This window comes from Scleropages formosus, chromosome 20 (assembly GCF_900964775.1).
Source record: "Scleropages formosus chromosome 20, fSclFor1.1, whole genome shotgun sequence".
NCBI classification, from domain to species: Eukaryota; Metazoa; Chordata; class Actinopteri; order Osteoglossiformes; family Osteoglossidae; genus Scleropages; species Scleropages formosus.
The window spans coordinates 12,469,761-12,478,554 of record NC_041825.1 but is presented as its reverse complement, the minus strand read 5'-3'; positions in this window follow the sequence as shown (position 1 = coordinate 12,478,554).

Genomic DNA, 8,794 nt, shown 5'->3' with positions numbered 1-8,794 from the left:
GTTCAGGTATGTACAGTTTAATAAATGTGGCAAAACGTCCTTGCTGAAGATATTTTCCATAGGATTACTTTTAGTAATACTGTGTTTTGAGACACTTCTGCCTTCTCCTATGCTTTAGTTTTTCTATGAAAACACAAAAGAGACTGGGATTAATGCTGGGCTTTCGAGTTTGCCTTAACCTTGTGTGACGCTATAAGATTGTAAAAATAAAGATTTTTATGCTTGTCTGTGCTGTAAATCATCTGCTGTTATTTATACGTATATTAAATGAAAATATGGTTAAGCATATTTATAATCTGTGTGAAAGTAGCCCAATCATGAATTTCTCTAGGACTAATACTGTTAAAAGCTAATCATGCTCAAAATTTGGTCTCTTTATATATTAAAAGCTATTCCTTTATTCTTTCATATACACACACACACATTTTCAGAACCGCTTGTCCCATACAGGGTCACGGGGAACCGGAGCCTACCCGGCAACACAGGGCATAAGGCCGGAGGGGGAAGGGGACACACCCAGGACGGGACGCCAGTCCGTCGCAAGGCACCCCAAGCGGGACTCGAACCCCAGACCCACCGGAGAGCAGGACTGTGGTCCAACCCACTGCGCCACCGCACCCCCCTCTTTCATATACACACACACACACACACACACACACATTTTCAGAGCCGCTTGTCCCATACGGGGTCACGGGGGAACCGGAGCCTACCCGGCAACACAGGGCGTAAGGCCGGAGGGGGAGGGGACACACCCAGGACGGGACGCCAGTCCGTCGCAAGGCACCCCCAGCGGGACTCGAACCCCAGACCCACCGGAGAGCAGGACTGTGGTCCAACCCACTGCGCCACCGCACCCCCCTCTTTCATATACATTTACAAGCAAATCTGATGTCATGAAAATGGTAGCAAACACTAATGTATAAAGGTGATTTTTGTAAAAGGTACATTGTAATATGCACATCCCCATTTTCTTTGATTAGTCTCATAGCAGCATGGCTTTGCTGAAAACTTGTAAATCGACACAGATCACAGATTTAACAATTAATTCACAAGAAGAAAAAAACGGCCACTATAAACGCTCTGATTTTCAAAAGGTTATAGAAACAGGAGATGGCTAATTTTGGGCGCATAATGTTTTATTTCATAGTCAGGAGAAAAATACTCCATGTACACTTACTGTATGTATACACTGAGCCATACATTTTTGGATATCGCAGACAGCAGAGCTTAGTAAGAAGCCAGGTAAGCAATAGGGTCAGGGCTACAAGGCTAAATTTGAAGTTAACTCATAAAAGAACCTTTCTGATTTGTAAGCAATCAATTTGCTAGGGTCATTTGAGACCTTTGGGATTGCAACCTTTGGCCCTTATCTCCTCCTTGACCTGTGTGTTGTAAACTGCTGACCACTGGCAGGAACTACATGAGCTGCTCAGCTTTCTCCTCTTGAGGACCCATTAATATTGCCAAGTCATCTCACAGGTTCAGGCTGGAGGGAAATGACTGAATCGATAACTGCCTCCTGAGTTTATAGGCCGTGCAATATATGCTTATAGATACTATACACAAATGTCAATTTGATTTACACAAACCCAAGTTTATTATGCATTTGTAAAACATTTTTTAAAGCATTATATATATATAGGTGATTAATATCGACTGAGGTCCCAAACAGAACATTGAAAAGGATTCATACAGTGCATGGAATGTAAATGTGTATCTCTCCACACTGAATGAGTATTTATGCATAATTATTCACAAGGAAATACTTGCAGACATTCTGGAGGTCCAAAAATCTTACAGATGCAAGATTTTTAAAAAGTAATAAAATGGGTTATGTTGAGTATGTTAGGGGTAACAGTGGCCACTAGACGTTTTGTGTCCACAAAGCCGGAGGTAAAACTCCCTCCAGACACCATAAAATATTTATAGGTCAGTCTTGTTAGATTACAATGGATTTTCTTCTGAATGTTTAATAGTTTGGTTTTAAATTTTTGGCAAGATTATAGTACTCTGCAAGTTGAGATTAATATGTGTCCAGACAAAATGCTTCATGTTTAATTACAGTCACATATGTTCTATAGAAATTGACCTGCTGAATCATAATTAAGCATCTTTTCTAGGCCAGTCAGTTTTTCAGACAAAGCTGTTGAATTGTTATTTAGTGGTTTTTCAAAGCTGAAATTAAGATTTTAAGACATTGGATTAATTTTACTTTTGCGACCTAAATTAATTGATATTACGTTGATTAAAACAGACCATACACCACATAGCATAAGCAATAGGTGGAACAAGATGGAAAAGGGCTTAAGAAAAACTGGCTGGAAAACTGTATTTTTTAAAAGTTATTTTTCTTGAAAAGAAGGGTGTTGAAGTCACCTCTCTTTGGGGTGTTATTATTCTAGCTAAAGTATCCATTGTAAGGAAGGTCCAGGGGCCTGAACATTGAGATAGTGATCCTATTTATCAGTTGAGTGCCTGCATTCAGGCCAGTCTGTATTGATATGCAAAGAGGCATTCCTGGGGTCTGCAGGCCAGCCTCCCTTTGTGAAACAGGTCTTCGTCCTCATTCCTCGCTAAAGCTGCTGCTGCAGCAATAGCACAACATGCGGCATTCAGTCGAGCCGAGCTACTCTGAGCCACTGTGAAAGCTGAACCTACAGAGACGCCCTCGGGGTGACAGTACGCTGCTCGGTCGCTGCAGGAGGCTGCCTGACCTCCTGGGTTCAAGCAAACCTGTCCGTAGTCTAATTAAATCTGTCCGAGCAACTGTATTGAAACTAATGGCTAACCTCGTTTTGAGAAGGTCAAGTATTGGCCTTCATGGCAAAGGGGAATAGCCATGTCTAGATTGTCCACCTGCCATGTGCTTCATCAGCCTTGTAACAGACAGACTTGGCTCTACGCTGATGAACAAAGACTTGATGTGGTAATGCAAAATTTACAGTGCAGAAACCACTGTGCCTGACAGTCACAGCGCTCTGTAGATGTTCTGAAAGGATTGATCTGGAATATCAGAAATACAGATTTTCTTTTCATTGTCACATAATTAAGGCATTTCTGTATTGCTCCAAATTACAATTGTGTAAATATATATTGGAATGAATAACTTTCTCTTCTTTAAGCGTCATGTTAGATAACCCGCCAACAGTAGGAATCATATTCAAAGGGTGTCATTGGAGATTTTCAGAGATTCATACTATCCATAAATCAAAGTGCAGATGTTATGATATTGCCAGTTGCCATATCAGCATTTATAAAGGTAACCAAGAGAAGTCACAAGGGTGTAACATTAACACATCTACTAGTCCATCTAAGATAGCAGAAACAGAAAAGTACACGTGTTCTCCTCACTGCAAAAGTAATATGAACAGCATTCTGATTTTAAAAATCCAGAGATCCAGAATAAAGTCAGCTAATAAATGGAAAAATAAGATTGATATCATAGCTGGTCTAATAAACCATCTATACATCTCAAATGTATAGAGTTATTGCATGGATCTTTTTAAAAATTGAGTCACTGTGGGAAACCGACTTGTTTTCCTTTTATTGTTCACAATATTGATGATGGGCCTGCAGATAAATCACTTCAGATAAAACAGCAAAATGCATTTTTAACAGAAAATGAACTAACAAAGTTAGTTATGGCTAATATTTTGTTTTCCCAGAAATCCTCAGCTCAAAATATAAAGTGATTGCTGACCTGCAAATTGGACAAAATAGTTTTATTTTTCCATTTCTCTTATATTTTTTTGATGGGGAAAAGATTGGTGGATCGAGTTTGCATCATTGCTTCCTTACAGACCACCCACGCTGAAGAATATGTCCATTCTTATCCCTGATTGTGTTGCCACACATATTTTGCACACTGACCCGAACAACTGTCTTGCTGCCCTGTCCAGTAAATTTCTTTAGACTGAGTGTCTAATCTCGGTTTGAACCAATAGGTCATAGTGGAAGAACATTCCCGACCATTTTGCCCGTGTTCACTTTTGTCACATACATTCAGGCAATTGTTAGTCTGAGGAAAGTGAGGTTTAAAGTGCACATACCAGAAAAAGGGTGTTTATACAACAATTAAACTGAGAGATTGTTAAAGCATGCTTTATATTCTTACTAAACTATGAGAAGCAAGCAGCCTTTAACAGAATATTTGCCAAACCATAAAATATGAACGTTCAAATCATGCTCTGGAAATTTTTCTTTGCCAGAATGAAGGATGGGGTTATTTACAGTAATACAATTTTGTATATGCTTTAGCACTGTTGTTACAGGATGAATATTTCATTCATCCAAAATAACTGTTGCCAGATGACCAAGGCTGAAGAGTTCATCAGGCATATAAAGCTTATGCTTTACAGTTAAGATACAAAGGTGATGAGCAAGTGCTTGCATGTTTTGCAATAATAATATGACATGTTATTGCTTTGCTGATGTTGAAATTTGTCTTTTCTGTAGCATGGTTTTCTAACTTCTGGAATGAGCAAAGAGGTGACTGCACATTTTTTCCGAGTTCCTAAAAAATACAGGGGCAACCGGCTTTGACTGTATCACTGTTCTTGGTTATACCAGCAGCTATTACATCCAAGCTCTAGCGGTACTTTTCAAGAAGTGTTGTGTTCTTGCATCACTTGGCAAGGAATCAGAGAACCATTTCCACTTTTCGCAGTATTGGCAAATGGCAATGGCAAAACATCTAGGATGTCAATGTAGAAACGTGCCATAACAAATGAAATGTTCTCACCTACTTGGGTGACACTTCTTTGAGTCACTACTGTATGTACATGTAGACTTGTATCAACAAATTTTGCAGATTAAAGTTTATATCTGAACAGTACCTTTGACTGTAGACCACTGGCAGTCTTAAATTCCTTCAGTATAAGTTTTGCATCCTTGTTTGTGCATGGAGAGCACAAGGTAAGAAAGGAACATCTGCTCATTCTTTAAAAAAATAAACCTTTTGAACCATTTACATATCTAAATAATTTTTCACTGCCTTTAGGGCTTAGTGCTTCCTTCTGTGAACATATCTCATTCGTCTCCTTTTGCCATCATTCATGCAAAGTTTGGCCACCAGTGGTCAGTCCATGGGTTCAAACTTAACCTCAGGATTATTATTGGTACTGACTGAGTCACCGTTAAAGGCACCATGGGCAGTGTGTGATGGTGAACAGAGGTGGCAAGCATGAAGCAGAATGGGGGAAAAAGCCTTATCGTTAATGATGGAATGATAAAGGCCTCATCATTCCAAGTAAGGAGAAGTCGGAAGTAAACGTAGCAGATGACTTGCCCTCCAGGCCTGTCATTAGCAGCAAATGAGCCTGAACAGGAGGTGGAGATGAGTCTCTGCACCCCCTTCCTACAGTAGCCCATAAATAAACTCCCTATGCTCATCCTAGAAACCTAGGCATTACTAATTCCCGATGACAGACTGCCTATTCTAATAGGCAGAAAGCAAGAACAATAGCCGCTGCACACTCTTTCATACCACGGTTGAGCGGCCCGCTTCCCCACAGTGCTGATTACTCTACCCCATCCATGTATTTTGGTTGTGATTATGCGGCTAGTTGTGGAGCCTACGCTCACCACCTGTATGGTGTCCACTCAAAGGACGCAATCCCCCCTGTCGGGAAGCAGGGACTACCCAGGCCCCAAAGGTAAATTGAACGCAACCCCACTTAGCAGATGTCTTCTACAGCTTGGGGCAGAATCCAATCAGAATGTCCATCTCCATGCTGATGGGGTATCTCAGACCTAGCCCTTATTATGTGGTGGTGTTTTTCCTGCTCAGCAGGAGGGTTGGGCTCTGTCCCCCGAAGGAAACCTGGAATTGCTTCTCGGTTTGTGATTTGCCATTATGGGAAAGGTCATTCTGCTTACGGCCCGAGCCATGATTCCAATCAAGGCTTTCAAGGAGTACTGCACAAAACCGAACGATGGCATCATTCAACCAGTTAAGCTTCTTTCTTTTGCTATACATTACCAAAATAATTTATGACTTGGTGTCAGAGGATTTAGCAAGAACGGTTTTATAAACCAGATCTGAATTTATAGGATATCCTAGAATGTTTAGGGCCAGAATACAGTATCCTGCTAAATGTTAAAAAAATAAATAAAGTGATAATCTACTGACACTTTATTTATCAATTAATGATCGCCTCTTTGCACATTTCAATATTTTAGTAGCCAGGCAGAAAAAAGCATGGGAAAGGATGAAGTCAGACAAGAACAGGTCTCAGCCAGCATCAGAGTGTAATTTCTAGTGATTAGTGATCCGATCTGAGACAAATCTTCCCTTCCTGTGGCTCTGTGAGAGACGGAAGTGCTGGCAATTCCCACATGTTTAGGTAGAGCGGAAACAGCCAGGGAGGCAACAGACCCCCGAGTCCAGCTTTGCCACCGAAGACCACAGCGCTAAATTCGAGAAATCGTTATGTAGAGGTTGTGAGGACGTCCAGGATTTGTAGCTTTAGTCTGTAACGAAGCACCTATGTGCAGCCTACATCTTGGTCTAGTGCTGAGAATAAAGGAATTACAGAAAATGCTGGAAATGCAAATGCTTTTACTGAATGACCAAATCTATTTTTGAAATGTTTTAAATGAATCATAAAAAGCTGAATTTTGAAATCATTGTGCATAGCTCCCATGGCATACAAAAAAGACAACATATATAAAGATGATCAAATTATTCACACTGAGTTTCGCAAATCCATAAGGATTTCAGAGAATCCACTCACTCATTCACCATGGATAACCACTTGTCCAAGTCATGGTCACAGTGCTCCAGAGCTTACCCTAGAAGCACAGGTTATAAGGAACACCCTGGGCAGGACTCCAGTCCATTGCAGGGACATAGTATCTATATTATGGAAGAATTTGTTAAGAAAGTAAAAGCCTCCAGTTCTGATGTTTAGATGAAAATTCTTAATTGTTCCAGTTACATGATATTAATATTTCATTCATCCAAATTTAGCTGATTTTTTTTGTCCAATGTGACCAACAAAGGAAGGGTGTGTGGTGGCGCAGCAGATTTGGCCAGTGCCTGCTGTGTGGCAGGTCTGGGGTTTGAACCCTACATGGGGTGCCTTGTGGCAGAGTGGCATCTCATCCTGGGTACGTCCCCTCCCCCTTTGACCTTGCGTCCTGCGTCACCAGATTAGGTTCCGGCTCGCCGCGACCCTGCTTGGGACAAGCGGTTGTAGACATTAGCTGGTTGGTGACTAACAAAGCTAAATAAACAACACTAAGCAACTTACAAGTATCTACCTATTCACACATCTGAGCAAAGCAACATACACACTCAGAGAGTAAGACACCACATAGAATTTAGAGTCACTAATTCACCTGAAACACATGTTTTTGGACTGTGGGAGGAAACCAGAGCACCTGGAGGAAAACCATGCAGAACATGGAGTGACTGAGCTAAATCTGAACCCACCTATGAACCCACATCCCAGAAGCTATGAGCCAAAAGATCTTAGTTAGGAGTATGATTTAAACATTTGGAATAATTATAGCAACACAAACAGAAAAAGTGCCACTTAATTTATTCTTGGGCTGCTGCTAGCATTGGAAGCCGACCACTACTTTATTCGTTTTTAAATTTGAGCAGCTGGCATGAGAACTATGTTGTATGTGGGTAAAACTTCAAGGTTTCAGGCTATGAATAAGGCAAGACTTGGAGAATTGTCTTACAGAACCTCCTTGACCACACCTCTCCTGCAGCCCTGCAGTTCTGTCGCATTCCTCCCAAATTGCTGATGGTGCCCAGCCCGTTGGGGCCAGTTTTATTTGTCTGGCTCACCCCCTGTGCGCATTAGTGGTTTTTATGCAATTAAAGGTTCTGACCATTAAGTCAGTGCCATGCAGCTATAACTTTATGTTTCAGCACAGCTGCCTTAATCTGCTGGTTGCCCTTATTCCAACTGCCTGTTATTTTCATTCACCCCCTTTTTGCCTTTTGGTGTCCACCCTGTCTGGGCTGCCTTGTAAAGAAAACACAAATTTGTCCATAAGCCTTAATTACTCAATCACTACTTTGAAATTATGCAAAACTTAATTTCAGCATTTGACCATTTCCTATATTTATTGGCAACTGAAGATAAACTTGATATCATATTAAGGAAATTTCCAGGTTTTTCAGATTGAACGCAGTGGAAATTAGATACAGTAAATTGAATCCTCTTAATCATGGAGAGTGTATAAAAAATTTTTGTTATTGTAGCTATGCACCATATTGAATTCAGGAGCACAGACTGAATGTAAACTGTGGACCTAATGCTGGACATCATTCTGACGGCAGTCCATTCATCAGTGATCCAACCCCACAGCCATTCCTGGGAAGACAGAGGATCATAGCTGCCGGTAGACTACAGAGTAAGAGCCCTGCCACTGACACAAGGCATTCATCTCTACCACAGAAACACTTCAACAGCAGTCAATGCGGAGCTCCAACTCTGTCTCCCCTAATTCTCTCCCCACCGATGTCTGACATTACAACATTGAACGCAGGTAATAGAGTCAATTGTAACCCACACATGAGCAAGTCGTGGAAGGGGAAGGATCAATACAAAACTATGAGAACAGGTAATAAAATATTGATGCTTCTGGTGTGCTTTCAGTGATAGGAGGTGCTGGGGGGTTGGCAATGTAGATGTATCTTCAGCCAGGGATATCCGGGGTGACGTGGCAATGCATTTATTACAGCGCCTTCCTCGGCTGCCCCTCAGCTCTGTTTATTATGATGCTGATGTATCCGTACACACACTGCAGTGGAAATCAATTGAAACTGATACCC